Genomic DNA, 24,334 nt, shown 5'->3' with positions numbered 1-24,334 from the left:
AGCATTGTGAAGGAAGTACCTTTTTATATATCGAAATGACATGAAATTTATACACTTCCTTCATATGCCCAAATTATCACCCTGCTCCAAATTTCAGCTCAGTCAAATTATCTATGTGAGCCTAGGTTCAATTTATATTTTATGGCCAAATTGGCACATTGCAAAGCAACTGTTATCTAGACCCCTCCTATTACCCTCAAACTTTTTGGGCACTCTTTCATACCCAAATCATTGCCACATGTTAATATTCAGCTCAATTTTCCTAGTAAATCTTTCTCAGGAAATTTCCAAAGTTTCTACCTCGGGAGAAGCTTTGTGAAGTAAGTACTAGCTAGGCTTATCCAAATGATCTGAAAATTTACCAGCACATGACCATACCTATGTAACTTACCTACACCAATTTTGAGATAATTTCATTCATCCAATCTCTCTCACTAGTTTTCCCAAGTTTCTCTCCATAGAAGAGCATTGTGAAGGAAGTACTACTTTGGCATGTCGAAATGGTATCAGTTTTCTACAATGCTTTCCTATGCCCAAATAACCATCCTCCACCAAATTTCAGCTCAATCCATTCATTATTTTGAGCCCAGCTTCAACATTCATATTTTTGTCCAACGTGGTACTTTGCAAAGCAAGTACCATCTAGGATCCTCCTTTTGAGATAAAAAATTGTGAAGACATTCTCCTTAGTAGATGATCACCCTCAGCTAAAACTCACGCCCATTGGCCATGTGCATTTCCCGTACCACTAATCAAACACTTGGCTGCTAATTCATCTTTGAGCATAGGTCAATCTCCTTGTGAGATTCTTCTATTGTAATTTTCTTCCTAGCACCTACCTGGGGAGTGCCCAACCCACTAGACATGCCTAGGCCTCCCAGAACGCATGTCAACGCCAAGGTCACACGGTGACCACGCGGCGGGCATGCGAGTTTACGCGCTTTGGAGTTGGGGCCCTGGGCCACATCCAAACCTCGATGTATCGCCACCAAACCATGTATTTATGATTAAATAGATACTTATGTAACTAGAAATGATTTTTGGAAAAAATAAAGAGCAAACAATAATGTAGATGCAGTTCAAAATTGACCCGCTTCCTATTGAATTGGCAGAAATTTGTCTTTTTCACAAGTGGTGGATCAAAACTTTTGACACCAAACCATTTTGTCAATTATGCATTAAATATGGCCTAATATTTTATAAAAATGATTTGGTCGAATTTTGCAACAAATATATGTAGGTCCTTCACAGAAAGAACTCAATTCGGGCACTTGGAAAATGGAAAATGAATTTTCCGTGCAAAGAAAATAAAAAGTCCCTTAGGCAAAATTGTTTGGAATTCCAATATGCACCCTTGTGCACAATATGAGATCATTTGAACAAACTATGCCATGAATGTGGCCATAAGATTGATCATTTGGCTTGAAAGCCATGAATCTTCACGCATGATAGCTCATTTCTGAGAACAATTTTTAAAAATAATTGCCGTATTATAAGTTTATCATTTTTCCTGGTAACTTTGCCAGATATAATGACACAATGCGAAGGTTTTCCAATTTTTTGATTTTTTTGAATTTTTTATGTCCGTTTCAAAATGCGGTCAAAACAACGGGAATGACCGTTCCTAGATAGTGGTTGAATCTTGGATTTTTTTATGTTTCTCTGATTAAATAGATACTTATGTAACTAGAAATGATTTTTAGAAAAAATAAAGAGCAAACAATAGGGTAGATGCATTTCAAAATTGACCCGCTTCCTACTGAATCGACAGAAAATTGTCTTTTTCACAAGTGGTGGATCAAAACTTTTGACACCAAACCATTTTGTCAATTATGCAGTAAATATGGCCTAATATTTTTATAAAAATGATTTGGTCCAATTTTGCAACATATATATGGTAGGTCCTTCATAAAAAAACCTCATTTCGGGCACTCGAAAAATGAAAAATAAATTTTCCGTGCAAAGAAAATGAAAAATCCCTTTGGCAACATTGTTTGGAATTACAATATGCACCCTTGTGCACAATATGATATCATTTGAACAAACTATGCCATGAATGTGGCCATAAGATTGATCATTTGGCTTGAAAGCCATGAATCTTCACACATGATCGCTCATTTCTGAGAACACTTTTTAAAAATAATTATCATATTACAAGTTTATTATTTTTTCTGAAAACTTTGTCACATATAATGACACAATGCGGAGGTTTTCCAATTTTTTGAATTTTTTGAATTTTTTATGCCCGTTTCAAAATGCGGTCAAAACGCCGGGATGACCGTTCCTAGCTAGCGGTTGAATCTTATATTTTTTGGTGTTTCTCTGATTAAATAGATACTTATGTACCTAGAAATGATTTTTGAAAAAAATAAAGAGCAAACTACGAGGTAGCTACAGTTCAAATTTGACCCGCTTCCAGCTGAATCAGCGGGAATTTGTCTTTTTCACGAGAGGTGGATCAAAACTTTTGACACCCAACTATTTTGTCAATTGTGCATTATATATGGCCTAGTATTTTATAAAATTGATTTGGTCCAATTTTATGACAAATATATGGTAGATCCTTCACAAAAAAACTCATTTTGGGCATTTAAAAAATAAAAAAAATATTTTTTCGTGCAAATGAAATAAAAACTCCCTGTGTCAATGTTGTTTGCCAATCTTAGATATAAACTTGTGCAAAATATGACATCATTTGAACAAATATTTGCTAGGTCTTTCACGAAAAAACTCATTTTGAGCATTAAAAATGGAATGAAAAATTTGTGTGTAATTAATCATGACCAATTTAAAAAGTCAAAAGGTCTTCAAATTGTTTGATGCGTTCTGATTAGTTCATAGGCATATCACGCGGATCATGCATCCACCGCCGCCGGATGCTTCTGAATCGAACGGCAGCCCTCTCCCCCTCCTCTCTCACCCAAACCCTAACTCATATCCCCTCCTCTCCCCCGATCCACTTTCCCCCTCTCGTCCCACAGCCGCCACCCCCAACCCTCTCGCTCCCCCTCCGTTTCAATCTCTCGGTCCCCAACCACCCAGCCGCCGCCGCCGTCCTCCGTCCTCTCCCCCAACCCCGGCCACCGGCGATCCCGCCCCTCCCCTTCTCTCCCACGGCCACGGTCGAATCCTCGCTCATGACATAGACCTAGCCGCATGGCACGGCCATGGCCATGGCGGCGGCCAGATCCACCCCTCCCTCATCCCCTCACCGCCGCCACCTCCTCCCCGTCCTGCAGCGGCGCGTCCCGCCACCACCTCCTTCCTCGACTGGTTCTCCTCCCGTCCGCGTTCCCTTCCCCACCCGTCTCGCCTGCTCCTTCTCCCACCCCGATTCACCCAACCAAACCAGAGCAGACCGCAACACTCCACTACTCCTTCTCCCATCCTGATTCCTCCCCAATTCCAGCCGCCGCCGCGCCGCCCGCCAAAATCCTCTCCCCCAGCCCCACTGCCGCCGGTCGGCGACCCCGTCTCCCCAAGCCCCTCCGGCGACCCTTCCCCGTGGGCGCCCCAAACCCTAGCCTCTCGCGGACGGGGCGACAGAGATGGCCAGTGATCCTTCCTCCATGCGTGTTCCAGCGAAGACTGCGCCAGATCCCTTCCCTCGTAGTACATGGGGGATCTCGCCGCCGCCGCCGCGGTGGCCCTTGACGATGGCAAGGTAGGAGGCGGCCAGGTACGCCCTCTTCCTTTCCCCGTTCTGAATCTCCTCCATAACCCGCTGCATCTCCTCCCATCTCATGTGCCACTGCTTGCTTTGCTTTCTTCCTTCCATGGGCAGATGCAGATCTCATCTCTTCTTGTTCTGCACGGGCCAGGCCACGACCACGGCAAGCGGAAGGATGCACGACGGGCTGGACGACAAGGTGGAGATCCTGGACACACGGAGGGGCTACCAAACCGGTGTTGCGCCAAGAACGACTCCGCAGCCCATACAGGAGGTGGACTGCATACTGGAACTGCCTCACATTGGATGACAAATTTGGTAACCTACAGCTTAAGGGCTTGGCTTGCGTAATGCGCTGGCTCTTGGTCATCCTTGCATCTACTACCTGTTTGCTGGAATGTACCTTAGACAACACGCTTACTGTTGTCTTTTCATTGTTTAAGGTCCCCGTGCCATCCATGGAGGAGTTTCAGGAAGCCTACTCGACCTCTCTCCTTGCCGCGACCCAACCATAAAGTACCTTTCTTAACGTGATTTGCCCGCGCAGATTTTTAGTCTGTTTACACCTGAACATAACACTCTGTTTAATAAACCAAACACATAGTTTACTTGCAGCACCATATGGTCTGATGATGAATGATGCCAGATTTTCAGTCTGCTAGCACTGGAACATAACACCATGTGTTTTATAGCACCACTTTGCATCACAGGACAATGCATGGTTTTCGTATTAGAAGTTTGAATGTCATATTACTCGAATGCAGAAATTGACCAAAGGTATCAGTTGAAGTCACGTTATCATCATTAGTCTGTTGAATATAACTTACAGGGGTTTTGGTCCAGTTGGTGACTTGCTTAGCTTGCTGCAGAACCCGTAGAATATCTACTTTATGCTTTCGATGTATCATTCTTTGAAAACTCAGCTCCTACTATTCACCTTGTAGATTTTTTATTCTGCAACATATTTGGTTTTGTCATAAAATGATTGGATTATTCTGAAGAAGTATAGTGTAACCTTCCAATGCGAGAAAATGGTCTTGCGGTCTTAATTTAGTCTGATTAAAAAATCGGTCGTGCTCACAAGCAGTATATATGCACTTGCTTGGTTAATTGTTAGCAGTTTAGCTATACACAAGCTGACTGACATTGCACAATAAAATGTAGTAGATTTGCAGCCCACTAGCACAAACTGACTGATAGCAATCCTCTCTCTCGTATAGAAGTACATGCTATCTAATGTGAGCAAAATCATTGCGTAAATACAGGTACAACATATGACTAATTTACACAGTATACTAAAATTGGACCCCATGCATTCAGTTTCAGAACTTGAAACTAACCTGACTAGTAGCTTCTCTGTCTTCCAGTTTACAACTTCCAGGATATCAATCATTCATTCTCAAGTTGCTACCCGACAACTACAGGACGCCTTGTTCTGGAATTTTCATGTTCTTTTTTATGTGTATATGCCTTCCTCTTCGATTTCAAGCTTGTGATTGAGGTTAATTGATGGTGGTGCTTGCGCGATGCAGATGTTGGGGATGGCGGAGAAGGAGATGGAGTATCGGGTCGAGCTTTGAACCTTTATTGTGTTGAATTCTTACTAGACACAGAACAAAATTCGGCTCACATGTTTCTTTATGCTCTGAATGTTCAACAGTTTTGAACCTTTAAGCTACTGTTTTGACATTAAGTGGATTACATGAATCAGTTTGATACTATTTTGGTGTTGCTTTATCTTTAAACTAGTCCCCCTTTCTCATGGTCACTTGTATTTGCCGATTGTAAGGATTTTCTCCATGGAAAGAAAATATCAGTAGATTTCAAATTCTAAACTGATGCACCATGAACAAAAACTTATTCCCTGTTGTGGTGGGATTATTCCACTATTTGCTTGCTGCTGTACCATGGTATCTATAGGTTATTAGTATTGTTGATCCCGACCATGAGCTTGAATGGTATAGTATTAGAAGAGCATCAGTTTAATTTGTAGCAGTGAGGTCACTGATTTTTGTTCTTTCATGCCATGGTACGATTATGATTGGAATGGCATCCACTTAACATGTTAGAATGCACTGATTGTTTGTGCTGATTCCTGGTCTATATCAGGGGTATAAGTTTATTACTTTCTATCTAGGTTTGTTAGCTATGGATGATTGCAGTGATGTTCTTCTAAATTTGCAAGATAAATGGCATGTTCCTTGCTCTCACCTATGAGTAGGTGTGATATTGTGTTAAGAGTCATTTGTTTTGTAAGTTTTCATCACATGAGATGTTCCTTAGATGGAAATGAGTGTTATCGAGGAAATGGTTTTAGGTAAACCAGCACCTCTCATCAGTCTTTCTTACTCAGTGTTATCATCTGCTTGGTTTTAGGTGATGGACTCATTTCCCGCGGTGGTTTTGCTTGCGTTTTCCTGATGTTGTTTCGTGTCTGGTTCTGATTCGCTTTGCTGCTATTATTTCTGTGGCGATGCAGACTTGTGGTGACGAAGAGCAAGGCCGAGAAGGACTCCAACAAGCCCAAGCGCCCTCTGAGCGCCGTCTTAGTCCTCATGTGAGCCTCGGATTTGATTTGTTGTTGTGGTTTGATTCGTGTTGTTTCTGTGGCATGGAGACGTGTCCTGACTAGGCTCGTTTTGGTTCTGTTTTCGCAGGGACAGCTTCAGGAAGGACTCCAACTTCAAGCATGTCCCCATGGTAAGCATCTCAGTTCCCTTTGCTCCCACTCCTGTCTCCTTGTTCTTATTCAAACTGGTGCTGTGATAGTTTTCCTTTCAAATCCTGTGTCCTGATTTGTGTTCAAATCGCAGGTTGGCAAGGGCGGTGGTGAGAAGTGGAAGTATCTTGAGTGATGTTGTAAGTTACCCACTCCCCCATCCTATCTCTGTTACTACTCTATTCGGTGTAGCTGCACCGTGTCATTTGGGTATTGTTTGACCCAGTTGGTCAGTGATATTTAGAATTTAGTCGCTATGTAATTCTCGATCTACTTCCTATTCTCAATGGTTGTTCAAATTTATGGTTTGCTGTGTTCAAATGTCTGTTGCCTTGTAGCCTTGTTAGAACCTATATAGTCTGTGCTCATCGATTCAAACTGCTGCTCGAATTTGTTTCCAAATCCGCCATGCCATTTCGCATGATTTGTTCAACTATTCTTATTCTGTTAATACTTATCCTAGAATCTATCGCCTTGCACCACATTAACATCTCCTCTGTTTGAATGAATTGCAGGAGAAGGCTCCCTAATTGCCAAGGCCAAGTACACCAAGAAGATCGACACCTACGACAACACACTGGTATAACATTCACGTCAAACACCTTCATCAGAATCGTAGCCATGTGATATTAACACAACATTGTGGTATTGATCCATGCTCTTTCGTGCCTATCCCTATTTTCGTTTCAGGCAGGAGAGGCGTCTGACGACTCTAACAAGTCCCAGTCTGAGGTGAGCGATGCAAAGCAGCAGGAGGGGGAGGGGGTCTCTGAAATGTCACCGCTTTCGCTCATTGCTAGTGTCACCGATGGATTATGGGTAGTTGCTGTTAGTTTAGCTCCTTAGTAGTATCTCCTAGTCTTTCAGGCGGCTGCTGCTGGTAGCTATAATCTATTCACCGATTGATGATGGATTGTTGAATGTACTTACTGTTGTACCCGTGGCTGTTTAAGGAATACTTTTGTGTTGAAAGAAATAAAATGGTCTTGATACATGCTTGTTTGAAATCCTTGTATCTCACTGTCGCTGGAACAACGCTCGTCAAGTTTGTGAATGTTTGCTATGGAGTTCCAAAATTGAAATGGACTACAAAAAGTTTGAGGCCCAAAAAATAAATGAATCGTATAATGTCCGTCCTATAAAATAAAAAGGCTGAATTCTTGGGCTCGGCCCATGTAGTTGACACAAATTGCTTGAATATATATATAATAAATGGGCTCGGCCCACAAAGACGGTTGAACTGGACTGGGCTGAATCTTGTCAGTGACCTTTTCAATTGGTCGTAATTTTGCCACATCAGATTGCCACATTGGATCCGACGTGGCCTGCCAGACAGCCAGTGACCAAAACAAAAGGTCATGGGTTCAACGACCTTCTGTTTTGGTCGTAAACGTCTAAGACCTTCTCAAAGAGAAGGTCGTTAATTCCAGTTTACGACCGCCAGCTTTTGACCTTCTGTTTTGGTCACAAAAAGGTCACAAATGAAAAACAATGACCTTTCAGTGACCAATAGTCAAGGTCACAAGTTGACATATTTCTTGTAGTGAGTAGTGCTGGGCTAGCAGGACTCCAGTGAACCGGGCTATAGCGGACTACTATGGTCCATGGAAGCACTAGACTACATTTCCCCATAAGAGAGGCTGCCAAGGATAAACAACTAGATTGTCGGATCCCACACATACCAAGCATTTCAATCATACACACAATATGCTCGATATGTGTAAATACAACATGGCATCACAACAAAACTCTACAACTCAAAGTACTTTATTTAAAGGCTCCAGAGAGCCATACATAACATGTTCATACAGGTAGGGGTCACATGACCCGACACTCAATTCATACAAGCATACAAGCACATGCGGAAGCAAACTAGTCTGAGTATATACACTAGAAAGAAAGAAGGCTTGACGAAGCATGTCTATCTACATAGGGCCCTCCATGGCCAGAATCACCACCTGGGTGGCAAGTCACTCATCGACGTCGAGGTCTATGTAAAACCCGTTGGAGGGGGCGGTGTTGTCATCTGAAAACAGTAATTAAACAACATGAGTACAAAGGTACTCAACAAGTCTTACAACAGATCCTACTATACATGCTCATTCTCAAGAAGGTGGTGGAGTTGTTGCAGCAAGCCAGCTTTGACTCTTGGATAAGCTATCCTACGAGACACCACTTGTAAAATAGTTTCGCACACGAGTCCACTAATCACCAACACAATACTCCACCGTGGATCCTCCCTCATCATCCTGCGAGAGGGCCATCCGTGATACTCACACTTATCTTGAGTCTTTTAGTAGTAACCATTAACTTGTCTATGAACTGTATAGGCAACCAAGTAGTCCTTTACCGCGGACGCGGCTATTCGAATAGATGATGTTAACCCTGCAGGGGTGTACTTCTTCATACACGCTCTCACCACTTACCGTCGTTTACACGACATGTACTCGGCAACCTTCAAGCGGAAGCCCAACGAGGGTGTCATCCACGGCATACCTAAACACTCAAGTCTCTAGTCCAGGTTTGTCGCCTATCCAGGTTCCATCCGCAGGGAGTCCGGCCGAGGTTTCCACATACGGCCCCGAACGATGTGAACAGGGTTCCTGAGACACCAAAGGGTGACTCGGTACACCGTGCCACGGTGTATCTACCGTATCATAGCTCACCCCTAGGGTCAGCGCTACGCACGGCCGCCAACACATAACCTACAAACACCAAAAACTAGTTGCAACTCCTGGACAGAGTACTAGGGTGGTTAAGAAGCCGAGAGGGTCAATTTGTTGGGGAACGTTGCAGAAAACAAAAATTTTCCTACGGTTTCACCAAGATCCATCTATGAGTTCATCTAGCAATGAGTGATCGGATTGCATCTACATACCTTTGTAGATCACGCGCGGAAGCGTTCAAAGAACGGGGATGAGGAAGTCGTACTCGATGTGATCCAAATCACCGGAGATCCTAGCGCCGAACGGACGGCACCTCCGCGTTCAACACACGTACGTTCAGCGTGACGTCTCCTCCTTCTTGATCCAGCAAGGGGAAGGAGAGTTTGATGAAGATCCAGTAGCACGACGGCGTGGTGGTGGATGCAGGGATCACCGCAGCAGGGCTTCGCCGTTCTACTGCGAGAGGGAGAGGTGTAGCAGGGGAGAGGGAGGCGCCAAGACTCAAGGGTGCGGCTGCCCCTCCCTCCCCCCTTTATATAGGCCCCCTAGGGGTGCACCGGCCCTAGGAGATGGGATCTCCTAGGGGGGGGCGGCCAAGGGGTGGAGTGCCCCCCAAGCCAGGTGGGGCGCCCCCCACCCTAGGGTTCCCAACCCTAGGCGCATGGGGTGGGCCAAGGGGGGCGCACCAGCCCACTATGGGCTGGTTCCCCTCCCCACTTAGCCCATGGGGCCCTCCGGGATGGGTGGCCCCTCCCGGTGGACCCCCGGGACCCTTCCGGTGGTCCCGGTACAATACCGGTGACCCCCGAAACTCTCCCGATGACCGAAGCTGCACTTTCTATATATAATTCTTCACCTCTGGACCATTCCGGAACTCCTCGTGACGTCCAGGATCTCATCCGGGACTCCGAACAACTTTCGGGTTACTGCATATTCATATCTCTACAACCCTAGCGTCACCGAACCTTAAGTGTGTAGACCCTACGGGTTCGGGTGACATGTAGACATGACCGAGATGGCTCTCCGGTCAATAACCAACAGCAGGATCTGGATACCCATGTTGGCTCCCACGTGCTCCTCAATGATCTCATCGGATGAACCACGATGTCGAGGATTCAAGCAACCCCGTATACAATTCCCTTTGTCAATCGGTACGTCACTTGCCCGAGATTCGATCGTCGGTATCCCAATACCTCGTTCAATCTCGTTACCGGCAAGTCACTTTACTCGTACCGTAATGCATGATCCTGTGACCAGACACTTGGTCACTTTGAGCTCATTGTGATGATGCATTACCGAGCGGGCCCAGAGATACCTCTCCGTCATACGGAGTGACAAATCCCAGTCTTGATCCGTGTCAACCCAACAGACACTTTCAGAGATACCCATAGTATACCTTTATAGTCACCCAGTTACGTTGTGACGTTTGGTACACCCAAAGCACTCCTACGGTATCCGGGAGTTACACGATCTCATGGTCTAAGGAAAAGATACTTGACATTGGAAAAACTCTAGCAAACGAAACTATACGATCTTGTGCTATGTTTAGGATTGGGTCTTGTCCATCACATCATTCTCCTAATGATGTGATCTCGTTATCAATGACATCCAATGTCCATAGTCAGGAAACCATGACTATCTGTTGATCAACGAGCTAGTCAACTAGAGGCTTACTAGGGACATGTTGGTGTCTATGTATTCACACATGTATTACGATTTCCGGATAACACAATTATAGCATGAATAAAGACAATTATCATGAACAAGGAAATATAATAATAATCCTTTTATTATTGCCTCTAGGGCATATTTCCAACAGGTCTCCCACTTGCACTAGAGTCAATAATCTAGTTACATTGTGATGAATCGAACACCCATGGAATTGTGGTGTTGATCATGTTTTTCTCTAGGGAGAGGTTTAGTCAACAGATCTGCTACATTCAGGTCCGTATGTACTTTACAAATATCTATGTCTCTATCTTGAACATTTTCACGAATGGAGTTGAAGTGACGCTTGATGTGCCTGGTCTTCTTGTGAAACCTGGGCTCCTTGGCAAGTGCAATAGCTCCAGTGTTGTCACAGAAGAGTTTGATCGGCCCCGACGCATTGGGTATGACTCCTAGGTCGGTGATGAACTCCTTCACCCAAATCGCTTCATGCGCTGCCTCCAGGCTGCCATGTACTCCACTTCACATGTAGATCCCGCCATGACGCTCTGCTTGCAACTGCACCAGCTTACTGCCCCACCATTCAAAATATACACGTATCCGGTTTGTGACTTAGAGTCATCCAGATCTGTGTCGAAGCTAGCGTCGACGTAACCCTTTACGATGAGCTCTTCGTCACCTCCATAAACGAGAAACATTTCCTTAGTCCTTTTCAGGTACTTCAGGATATTCTTGACCGCTGTCCAGTGTTCCTTGCCAGGATTACTTTGGTACCTACCTACCAAACTTACGGCAAGGTTTACATCAGGTCTGGTACACAGCATGGCATACATAATAGAACCTATGGCTGAGGCATAGGGGATGACACTCATCTCTTCTATATCTTCTGCCGTGGTCAGACATTGAGCTGAGCTCAATTTCACACCTTGCAACACAGGCAAGAACCCCTTCTTAGACTGATCCATATTGAACTTCTTCAATATCTTATCAAGGTATGGGCTTTGCGAAAGACCTATGAGGCGTCTTGATCTATCTCTATAGATCTTGATGCCTAATATATAAGCAGCTTCTCCAAGGTCCTTCATTGAAAAACTCTTATTCAAGTAGGCCTTAATGCTGTCCAAAAGCTCTATATCATTTCCCATCAAAAGTATGTCATCTACATATAATATGAGAAATGCTACAGAGCTCCCACTCACTTTCTTGTAAACGCAGGCTTCTCCATAAGTCTGCATAAACCCAAACGCTTTGATCATCTCATCAAAGCGAATGTTCCAACTCCGAGATGCTTGCACCAGCCCATAAATCGAGCGTTGGAGCTTGCACACCTTGTCAGCATTCTTAGGATCGACAAAACCTTCCGGCTGCATCATATACAATTCTTCCTTAAGGAAACCATTAAGGAATGCCGTTTTGACGTCCATTTGCCATATCTCATAATCACAGAATGCGGAAATTGCTAACATGATTCGGACGGACTTCAGCTTCGCTACCAGTGAGAAAGTCTCATCGTAGTCAACCCCTTGAACTTGTCGATAACCCTTTATAGATGGTCACATTACCATCCGCGTCTGTCTTCTTCTTAAAGATCCATTTATTTTCTATGGCTCGCTGCTCAACGGGCAAGTTAGTCAAAGTCCATACTTCGTTTTCATACATGGATCCTATCTCGGATTTCATGGCTTCCAGCCATTTGTCGGAATCCGGGCCCGCCGTCGCTTCTTCATAGTTCGAAGGTTCACCGTTGTCTAACAACATGATTTCCAAGACATGGTTGCCGTACCATTCTGGTGCGGAACGTGTCCTTGTGGACCTTCGAATTTCAGTAGGAGCTTGATCAGAAGTATCTTGATCATCATCATTAACTTCCTCTCTAATTGGTGCAGGCACCACAGGAACATTTTCCTAAGTTGCGCCACTTTCCGGTTCAAGAGGTAATACTTCATCAAGTTCTACTTTCCTCCCACTTACTTCTTTCAAGAGAAACTCCTTCTCTAGAAAGGATCCATTCTTGGCAACAAAGATCTTGCCTTCGGATCTGAGGTAGAAGGTATACCCAATAGTTTCTTTAGGGTATCCTATGAAGACGCATTTTTCCGACTTGGGTTCGAGCTTTTCAGGTTGAAGTTTCTTGACATAAGCATCGTATCCCCAAACTTTTAGAAACGACAGCTTAGGTTTCTTCCCAAACCATAATTCATACGGTGTCGTCTCAACGGATTTCGACGGAGCCCTATTTAAAGTGAATGCGGCAGTCTCTAAAGCATAGCCCCAAAATTATAGCGGTAAATCAGTAAGAGACATCATAGATCGCACCATATCTAATAGAGTGCGATTACGACTTTCGGACACACCATTACGCTGAGGTGTTCCAGGCGGCGTGAGTTGTGAAACTATTCCACATTTTCTTAAGTGTGTGCCAAATTCGTGACTCAAGTATTCTCCTCCACGATCTGATCGCAGGAACTTGATTTTCCTGTCACGTTGATTCTCAACCTCACTCTAAAATTCCTTGAACCTTTCAAAGGTCTCAGACTTGTGTTTCATTAAGTAGACATACCCATATCTACTCAAGTCATCAGTGAGGGTGAGAACATAACGATAGCCACCGCGAGCCTCAACACTCATTGGATCGCACACATCAGTATGTATGATTTCCAATAAGTTGGTTGCTCGCTCCATTGTTCCTGAGAACGAAGTCTTGGTCATTTTACCCATGAGGCATGGTTCGCACGTGTCAAATTATTCATAATCAAGAGACTCTAAAAGTCCATCTGCATGGAGCTTCTTCATGCGTTTGACACCTATGTGACCAAGGCGGCAGTGCCACAAGTATGTGGGACTATCATTATCAACCTTACATCTTTTGGTATTCACACTATGAATATGTGTAGCATTACGCTCGAGATTCATTAAGAATAAACCATTCACCATCGGAGCATGACCGTAAAACATATCTCTCATATAAATAGAACAACCATTATTCTCGGATTTAAATGAGTAGCCATCTCATATTAAACGAGATTCTGATACAATGTTCATGCTCAAACTTGGCACTAAATAACAATTATTGAGGTTCAAAACTAATCCCGTAGGTAAATGTAGAGGTAGCGTGCCGACGGCGATCACATCGACCTTGGAACCATTCCCGACGCGCATCGTCAGCTCATCCTTCGCCAGTCTCCGCTTATTCCGCAGCTCCTGCTTTGAGTTACAAATGTGAGCAACTGCACTGGTATCAAATACCCAGGAGCTACTACGAGTACTGGTAAGGTACACATCAATTACATGTATATCATATATACCTTTCGTTTTGCCGGCCTTCTTGTTCGCTAAGTATTTGGGGCAGTTCCGCTTCCAGTGACCACTTTCCTTGCAATAAAAGCACTCAGTCTCGGGCTTGGGTCCATTCTTTGGCTTCTTCCCGGCAGCTTGCTTGCCAGGCGCGGCAACTCCCTTGCCGTCCTTCTTGAAGTTCTTCTTACCCTTGCCTTTCTTGAACTTAGTGGTTTTATTCACCATCAACACTTGATGTTCCTTTTTGACTTCTACCTCTGCTGATTTCAGCATTGCAAATACTTCAGGAATGGTCTTTTCCATCCCCTGCATATTGAAGTTCATCACAAAGCTCTTGTAGCTCGGTGGAAGCGATTGAAGGATTCTGTCAATGACCACGTCATCCGGGAGATTAACTCCCAGCTGAGTCAAGCGGTTATGTAACCCAGACATAGTGAGTATGTGCTCACTGACAGAACTGTTTTCCTCCATCTTACAGCTGAAGAACTTGTCGGAGACTTCATATCTCTCGACCCGGGCATGAGCTTGAAAAACCATTTTCAGCTCTTCGAACATCTCATATGCTTCGTGTCTCTCAAAACGCTTTTGGAGCCCTGGTTCTAAGCTGTAAAGCATGCCGCACTGAAAGAGGGAGTAATCATCGGTACGTGTCTGCCAAGCGTTCATAACGTCTTGTTCTGCAGGGAGAACAGGTGCATCACCTAGCGGTGCTTGTAGGACATAATCTTTCTTGGCAGCTATGAGGATGATCCTCAGGTTCCGGACCCAGTCCGTATAGTTGCTGCCATCGTCTTTCAGCTTGGTTTTCTCTAGGAACGCGTTGAAGTTGAGGACAACATTGGCCATTTGATCTACAATACATGTTGTAAAGATTTTAGACTAAGTTCATGATAATTAAGTTCATCTAAATCAAATTATTCAATGAACTCCCACTCAGATAGACATCCCTCCAGTCATCTAAGTATAACATGATCCGAGTTAACTAGGCCGTGTCCGATCATCACGTGAGACGGACTAGTCAACATCGGTGAACATCTTCATGTTGATCGTATCTTCTATACGACTCATGCTCGACCTTTCGGTCTTCTGTGTTCCGAGGCCATGTCTGTACATGCTAGGCTCGTCAAGTCAACCTAAGTGTTTGCATGTGTAAATCTGTCTTACACCCGTTGTATGTGAACGTTGGAATCTATCACACCCTATCATCACGTGGTGCTTCGAAACAACAAACTGTCGCAATGGTGCACAATTAGGGGGAACACTTTCTTGAAATTATTATGAGGGATCATCTTATTTACTACCGTCGTTCTAAGTAAACAAGATGCAAAAACATGATAAACATCACATGCAATCAAATAATAATAGTGACATGATATGGCCAATATCACATAGCTCCTTTGATCTCCATCTTGGGGCTCCATGATCATCTTGTCACCGGCATGACACCATGATCTCCATCATCATGATCTCCATCATCGTGTCTCCATGAAGTTGCTCGCCAACTATTACTTCTACTACTATGGCTAACACGTTTAGCAATAAAGTAAAGTAATTTACATGGCGTTTCTCAATGACACGCAGGTCATACAAAAAATAAAGACAACTCCTATGGCTCCTGCCGGTTGTCATACTCATCGACATGCAAGTCGTGATTTCTATTACAACAGCATGAACATCTCATACATCACATATATATCATTCATCATTCATCACAACTTTGGCCATATCACATCACAAAACACTTGCTGCAAAAACAAGTTAGACGTCCTCTAATTGTTGTTGCAAGTTTTACATGGCTGCAAAAGGGTTCTAGCAAGAATTTTTTCTTACCTACGTGAAAGCCACAACGTGATTTGTCAACTTCTATTTACCCTTCATAAGGACCCTTTTCATCGAATCCGCTCCAACTAAAGTGGGAGAGACAGACACCCGCCAGCCAGCTTATGCAACTAGTGCATGTTAGTCGGTGGAACCGGTCTCACGTAAGCATACGTGTAAGGTTGGTCCGGGCCGCTTCATCCCACGATACCGCTGAAGCAAAATAAGACTAGTAGTGGCAAGAAAGTTGACAACATCTACGCCCACAACAAATTGTGTTCTACTCGTGCAAAGAGAACTACGCATAGACCTAGCTCATGATGCCACTGTTGGGGAACGTTGCAGAAAACAAAAAATTTCCTACGGTTTCACCAAGATCCATCTATGAGTTCATCTAGCAACGAGTGATCGGATTGCATCTAAATACCTTTGTAGATCACGCACGGAAGCGTTCAAAGAACGGCGATGAGGAAGTCGTACTCGACGTGATCCAAATCACCGGAGATCCTAGCGCCGAACGGACGGCACCTCTGCGTTCAACACACGTACGGTCAGCGTGACGTCTCCTCCTTCTTGATCCAGCAAGGGGAAGGAGAGGTTGATGAAGATCCAGCAGCACGACGGCGTGGTGGTGGATGCGAGAGGGAGAGGTGTAGCAGGGGAGAGGGAGGCGCCAAGACTCAAGGGTGCGGCTGCCCCTCCCTCCCCCCCTTATATAGGCCCCCTAGGGGGTGCGCCGGCCCTAGGAGATGGGATCTCCTAGGGGGGGCGGCGGCCAAGGGGTGGAGTGCCCCCCAAGCCAGGTGGGGCGCCCCCCCACCCTAGGGTTCCCAACCCTAGGCGCATGGGGTGGGCCAAGGGGGGCGCACCAGCCCACTATGGGCTGGTTCCCCTCCCCACTTAGCCCATGGGGCCCTCCGGGATGGGTGGACCCACCCGGTGGACCCCCGGGACCCTTCCGGTGGTCCCGGTACAATACCGGTGACCCCTAAAACTCTCCCGATGACCGAAACTGCACTTACTATATATAATTCTTCACCTCTGGACCATTCCGGAACTCCTCGTGATGTCCAGGATCTCATCCGGGACTCCGAACAACTTTCGGTTTACTTCATATTCATATCTCTACAACCCTAGCATCACCGAACCTTAAGTGTGTAGACCCTACGGGTTCGGGAGACATGTAGACATGACCGAGATGGCTCTCCGGTCAATAACCAACAGCGGGATCTGGATACCCATGTTGGCTCCCACATGCTCCTCGATGATCTCATCGGATGAACCACGATGTCGAGGATTCAAGCAACCCCGTATACAATTCCCTTTGTCAAGCGGTACGTTAATTGCCCGAGATTCGATCGTCGATATCCCAATACCTCGTTCAATCTCATTACCGGCAAGTCACTTTACTCGTACCGTAATGCATGATCCCGTGACCAGACACTTGGTCACTTTGAGCTCATTGTGATGATGCATTACCGAGTGGGCCTAGAGATACCTCTCCGTCATACGGAGTGACAAATCCCAGTCTTGATCCGTGTCAACCCAACAGACACTTTCGGAGATACCCGTAGTATACCTTTATAGTCACCCAGTTACGTTGTGACGTTTGGTACACCCAAAGCACTCCTACGGTATCCGGGAGTTACACGATCTCATGGTCTAAGGAAAAGATACTTGACATTGGAAAAGCTCTAGCAAACGAACTATACGATCTTGTGCTATGTTTAGGATTGGGTCTTGTCCATCACATCATTCTCCTAATGATGTGAACTCGTTATCAATGACATTCAATGTCCATAGTCAAGAAACCATGACTATCTGTTGATCAACGAGCTAGTCAACTAAAGGCTTACTAGGGACATGTTGGTGTCTATGTATTCACACATGTATTATGATTTCCGGATAACACAATTATAGCATGAATAAAAGACAATTATCATGAACAAGGAAATACAATAATAATCCTTTTATTATTGCCTCTAGGGCATATTTCCAACACAATTAAGGATCCCAATGCATGGTAGTAACTGATTCTTAAATCACACATACAGATCTCAGTTCTTAAGGACGGCCTCAATGAAACAACCCACCATGTACTCCTACATGGCCTCTCATCGATACCTTTACCAAAACATGTTCAACACATCCCTCACATTACCGACGTAATCATTTCACTCTAGCCCATCACCCAGATGAACCAGACCTGACACAACTCTAAGCATAGCAAGGTAGGAAAGACATACATGGCTCAGTCAACTCCTACACTTTCTAGTGGGTTTCATCTAGTTACTATGGCAATGACAGGTCATGCAGAGGATAAGGGTTCAACTACCGCAGCACACAACAGTTTGAAACGTTGTTGTCTTAATGCAGTAAATGAGAGAAGGAGCGAGAACATGGGATTGTATCGATATGATCAATGGGGCTGCTTGCCTGATGGAGTAGTAGTAGGGTACTGCCCTTCAGTTGGATACTCGAGAATATCCTCGGAGGCAGAACCTACCACGAAAGACATCACAGAACACAATCATCACATGGCAATATGCAACAATATGATGCATGCTATGACATGGCAATATGAGGTGTCCTGGCTAATGCATTGTGAAACAAGTTGGTTTGAGTCCATTTGAATCAAAGGTTCAAATGGAAGCTTATGTTATTAAGTCATATAAGTGCATTTGTTTGTTCCACCTAAACAGCAAGGTTAAAGTGTTTTGTCATGCATGAAACCATTACAGATGGAAAGATTGAATTTTTTTGATCAAATTTCATATATAGATCTTTTCATTTGGAGTTACAGATTAAAAGTTATGAATTTTTGAAGTTTGTAGTATTTTCTGGAATTTCCTGTATAAGAATAATTACAGTAATTGAATTAATGCGTCAACATTGCGTCAGGGTGACGTCAGTGGTCAACGGAGCCGGTCCAGGTCAAACCTGACTAGTGGGACCCGCATGTCATTGTTAATTAACTAACTAAATTTAGTTAGTGCTAATCTAAGTTAATTAGCAAAGCAGTCCCACTTGTCATAGACTCAGGGGGAGTCAACCTGGGCCCACACGGAGTTAACCAGGGTCAAATGGGGTCAAACTCGCCGGCGTTTAGCCGCCGGCGAGGCCAGACGCGGCGGGGCAGTGCGGGTTTCGTGCTCCGGTGACCAAATGGACGATGGAGGGCATCTACGCGTAGCTGGGAGCAAGCCGCGTCGTTTGGTGGCAGTGGTGGAGCTCGGGGTGGCCGGAAACATCGCCGGCGACGAGCTGTGCGGCTGCCGGAGCTCGGGTGAGGTCGAACCTGAGGCTACAGGACACGGCGAGGCGCGTGGAGTGGTGCTACGGGTTCCTGCGAGTGCGGTGAGTGTGTTAGACGCTGTGGTGTGGCCGGTGGGTGGCCAGAGTCACGTCGGCGACGAGCTCGGCGGCGGCGGGTGCATGTTAGTTTGGTGCGGTGCATACGGTGCACGAGAGAGGTAACGGAGACGGGGAGGACGGAGCAGGGCTCACAGCGATCGCAGAAAGCGTCCAAGCGGGCTCGGGGAAGGCTGGAGCTGAGTGGGGCGATGATGGCGATCTCGGCGGCCAGAGTTGGGGAAGACGGGGTCGGGGGCGACTCCAGAGCGGGCGAGCGCTCGGGGCTCGGCCTGCTCGACATGGACGACGACTGCGGAGCGAACGGACATGGAAGCGCGGCACGGGGACGACGGCGGACATGGGTTTCACAGTGGCGCGGGCGCGGCAGCGTCGACCATGGTGCGGGAGAGCGAGGGAGAGGAGCTGGGGAGGAAGGGGTGTGTCTGCAAGCTCGGGGGAGGAGTGGGTGCCCGACCCAGGGCAGCAGAACGGCGAGGGGAGGAAGCAGGGCGGTGGGCAGCTGCGTGGCGCGCGCTGGTGCCGGCATCGAGCACCTGCCTGCCTGCCTAGCCGAGTCAAGTAGCTCGCTAGAGCGGTTGCTGGGCTGGGCAGGCTAGGTGGGCCTGCTAGGTGAGCGCCAGGTAAGTTCTCTGCTCTCTGCTTTTGTTTTTCTTTTTTATTTGTTCCTGTTCTGTGTTTTGAAATAGTAAAAATACTATTCCATTTAGGAAAAACCTGAAAATATTCAGAAGCACATTTGAAATTATTCTCAATAGCCTAAAAATACCTTCAAGATTATTTGGGAATTTTAAAATATTTATAGGATTTAAATTGCCCAAATGCAAATAGTAATGATTTAATCCAATGACCTTATGTGTCCTGGAAAAAAAGTGAACCCATTTTATCAGAGGTTCTAACCCAAAACAAAAAGGGTGGACTTTTTAGAAGGGCATTTCAGGTTCATTGAAAAAGATTTTAGTAAACCCTAGTTATTTCCAGGGGTGCTGGGGGTTCTGTCATCCCCATTTCAGTTTTCTGGAAAAGTAGACATGATGCAACACTCTAATGCATGAACTAGCTAGGGTGTGACAGTCGAGGTGAAGATACCCCGAACAAACCCTTTGAAGGATTGTTCTCCATAGTAACAAGTGACAATAAATTTCAGCACGTAGTAATAATTTTTCCTTACCGATTTCCACTTACCAAGAGCGCTTTACTCCCTGGCAACGGCGCCAGAAAATAGCCTTGATGGCCCACAAGTATAGGGTATCAATCGTAGTCTTTTTGATAACTAAGAGTATCGAACCCAACGAGGAGCAGAAGGAAATGACAAGTAGTTTTCAGCAAGGTATTCTCTGCAAGCACTGAAATTATAAGTGACAAGTTGTTTGATAGCAAGATAATTTGTAACGGGCAAGTAATGGTAACGGATACAAAAGTGCAGCAAGATAGCCCAATCCTTTTGAGGCAAAGGACAGGCCAAAACGGTCTCTTATGATAAGCAAAGCGTTCTTGAGGGTACACGGGAATTTCATCTAGTCACTTTCATCATGTTGGTTTGATTTGTGTTCGCTACTTTGATAATTTGATATGTGGGTGGACCGGTGCTTAGGTGTTGTTCTTACTTGAACAAGCCTCCTACTTATGATTAACCCCCTCGCAAGCATCCGCAACTACGAGAAAAGTATTAAGAATAAATCTAACCATAGCATTAAACTTTTGGATCCAAAACGGTCCCTTACGGAATAGCGCATAAACTAGGGTTTAAGCTTCTGTCACTCTCGCAACCCATCATCTAATAACTACACCATGATGCATTCCCTTAGGCCCAAATATGGTGAAGTGTCATGTAGTCGGTGTTCACATGACACCACTAAGGGAATCACAACATACATACCATCAAAATATCGAACACATATCAAGTTCACATGAATACTTGCAATAAGATTTCTCCCGTGACATCAGGAACAAAAGTAACGACTACTCACGAATGATAATAATGCTCAAGATCATAGGGTTATTAAATAGCATAATGGATCTGAACATATAATCTTTCACCAAATAAACCATATAGTAATCAACTACAAGATGTAATCAACACTACTAGTCGCCCACAAGCACCAATCTAAGGTTCTGGTACAAAGATTGAACACAAGAGATGAACTAGGCTTTGAGAGGAGATGGTGTTGTTAAATATGTTGATGGAGGTTTCCCTCCCCAAGATGGGAGAGTTGTTGGTGATGATGATGACGATGATTTCCCCCTCCAGGAGGGAAGTTGTAACATTCCAAATTTTCAATTTGGAATGTTATACATTAGATCATCATGCACATCTTATTTTCTTGCATTTTGGTCGATCCTAGAAATTTCACGCAACTCAAGGACCTTCGGAGAGAGTTGGAGATTTCGTTATTTTCATATTTGAGAGTTTTCTCGAATTTGAAAAAAAGGATCATTTGATTTATTTATTTTATCTTCAATAATTTTTCCGTTATCAAAAATATAAGAGAGGGAATAATATGACTTTCCCAAAATATAGGAAAAGTGAAGATTTAATAAATAGATCAAATTTCATTTTCCGGTGTTTGTTTGTTTTTTATGGATAGGGAAAAATGCGCGTTTTCGAAAATTGCATTTTAGGGCCGTAGAAAAGTTCATTTTGTTCGGCTCATTTTTAGGAGTCGGGGAAAATTTCTTTAGAATTTTTGGAGTTCGTCTAGTTTTCTTTTCTTTTGTTTTCTACGCGCAGAACCGTTTTTTTTTAAAAGGGAGCAGGCCAGCCGGGCCAAAGGCCCAGCCAGCCGGCCACCGCCCAGCCTCCAAGCCGCGCACGCGCGTGCGCCAGGCGCCAGCCAGGCCAGCCGCCGCCTTGCTCTAGCCGAATCCTTTTAGGACTCTAGGGTAGCCCCCCCTCTTTCCTTTGTTCCGTTTTCCTTTTTCTTCTAGGACTCTTTTTCCTACTCTATTTCTTGTCCCCTACCCCAAGTCTCCTCTCCCCTCACCTATATAAATACCCCAACACCCCCCCCCTAAACCCATCAAATCAAAACCAAACCCCCCCTCCTCCCCAAGCCGCGCCCCACCCCGCGCCCCTCACCTGCCGCCGCCCCTATAGCGCCGCCGCAGCCGCCCTAGCACGCCGCCATCGCCACCGTTCGCCCCGCCTCGCCGGAGGTAGCCCCGCGCCTCTCTTTTTCTTCCCCGCGGTTCGGTTCTTTTAAAAGAAACCGTTCCGGTTTTCTTTTCCAGTTTTTCTCTCCGATTCTTTTCTTCTCTTCTGATTCGTTTTCTAGATCGATTTTTCGTTTCGGTTTTCTTCTCTTAAACCCTAGATCGGATTCGTTTTCTTTTCCGATTTAGTTGCCTTTGGACCGTTCGCCGGACCGTTCGTCCTAACGAACGTGATCACCGGATTCTTCTAGGTTAACGACGCTCGTTCGTTTAACCGTTCTTCTTTTTCTTTTCGTCGGATTTATTCCGCGATCGCGATCTCAGATCCGATCTTCGTTCTAGTTTATCTTCTCGCCCGTTTATCGAAATCAGGTGATTCAAGCGCCTGGAGTTTCGTCTCGAAACCGCCGTTCCGTCTAATCAACTTGAACAAGTTTTGCTATGGTAAAACTTGACCTAGTTCCACTTGCTAGAACCGAGTTGTTTTCTTCCGCCGTTTGTTTTCCGTTTCTTTGTTCGGTTCGTTCTTTCTTTGCAACCGGAGTTCTTAAGTTGAACTTTCTAGTTCGTTCTCTCGTTCGAGTTTTACTTGTGCATTAGATGAGTACTTATTGTGTGGTTACTATTGCTTGCTTATGATAGATTGACCGGAGTGTGATGAGTAGATCTATCAAGAGATTTTGAGTGCGAATCATCTTCATCAACCTTGCAGGCAAGTTCACACTTTGATCATATCCCTTTCCAACCCATGTTTTATTGCATTAGATCAATCCTCTCACACTGCATGATTAGGATCTAATTAAACTGTGGGATGGGAAGTAGATGAGGTAGTACCTATCACCTGTATTATTATGAAACCTTTGGGAGTTACTTCTATGTTTGCTTATTATGCCATGCTATGCTAGTAGACGTGGATTGGGTGAGTGATATCCATGACAGATGTGAGATTGATAATTTTAATGGTTTATCTAAGGTGGCAACTTAAACACACATCTGGGTGGATTGAGGCACCTGATGTCTATCAGGACTTGCCTGTCTTTTTTGGACTGCCACCCAGGCTCAAAGGGATCATAAGATTTTTTCATGCTAGAAACTTCTGTGTGCAGCCACATGCTACTATGGGCTCTGGCATAGTTGACTAAGTTGTGCGAACTCTTACGGGGTGGACTAGCAGATGTAGGGGTTGTAGGTGGTACGGTCTACCCCACATGTAAGGTGCTAGCGCTTCTGAAAGACTATGTCTCGGTCATCCGTTTCTCAAACACCGTGTAGTGCGAGAAAACAAAAGGAGGCGATCGAGTCATGTGGGGAAAAGTGCGCAAACCTCTGCAGAGTGTATAAACTAATCATGATTAGCCATGTCCCCGGTTATGGACATCTTGAGTATCTAGTTCTTGGATTATCCTGTTGATCCCATCATGTTACTTTAATTAATTGTTGTTGGGTTTTAATTACTTTTAATTGGGATTGAGAATGCTGTCAACCATTCTCAATGTTCAACAACCACCATGATAGTAATTAAATTTATTCCTTTGCAGTAGGGAAAAATTGGCTTTACGCAAAAATCTTATAACCATAGAGCTTTTCCACCAGCCAAATATGCATGGTGATAGTCTTTATTCATTATTCTCTATGGTGTGAATTTGCCAGTACATTCAATGTACTGACCCGTTTCGGGCTGCAACATCTCATGTTGCAGGTTTCTTACGGCGAGTAAGTGTTACGTTAGGGTTACGATTTCTACACTCAACTTTGCCGTTGGTGTTGATGGGAAACCACAACCTTGATGCTTCCGCTATTTGGATTGAGGTATTAGTATTTACGTTACTTTATAGATGTGATTTACCTCTGTTATAAATCTTTCGAGTACTGTGTGTGTCAGCATACCGATCCAGGGATGACACATAATCACAGAGACTTGATCCATTCGGGTCGGGTCGCTACAAGATGGTATCAGAGCACATGTTGACT

General features: G+C 44.9%; 1 long non-coding RNA gene across 3 annotated transcripts; it reads left to right on the top strand.

Moving 5' to 3' along the window:
• Positions 1–2,978: 2,978 nt before the first annotated feature.
• On the top strand, positions 2,979–7,379 carry LOC125553664. 3 transcript variants are annotated; one of them, XR_007304140.1, is made up of 9 exons: positions 2,979–3,679; positions 3,785–3,988; positions 4,114–4,186; positions 5,203–5,238; positions 6,150–6,227; positions 6,328–6,370; positions 6,484–6,529; positions 6,905–6,969; positions 7,080–7,379. It is a non-coding gene; the product is annotated as an uncharacterized LOC125553664 (long non-coding RNA). The 3 variants fall into 3 exon arrangements; XR_007304139.1 differs by having other exon boundaries at positions 5,203–6,227; XR_007304138.1 differs by having other exon boundaries at positions 4,114–6,227.
• The last annotated feature ends 16,955 nt before the right edge of the window (positions 7,380–24,334 follow it).

This window comes from Triticum urartu, chromosome 4, assembly GCF_003073215.2.
Source record: "Triticum urartu cultivar G1812 chromosome 4, Tu2.1, whole genome shotgun sequence".
NCBI classification, from domain to species: Eukaryota; Viridiplantae; Streptophyta; class Magnoliopsida; order Poales; family Poaceae; genus Triticum; species Triticum urartu.
The sequence above is the reverse complement of the archived record's forward strand: the minus strand, read 5'-3'. Positions and strand labels throughout refer to the sequence as shown.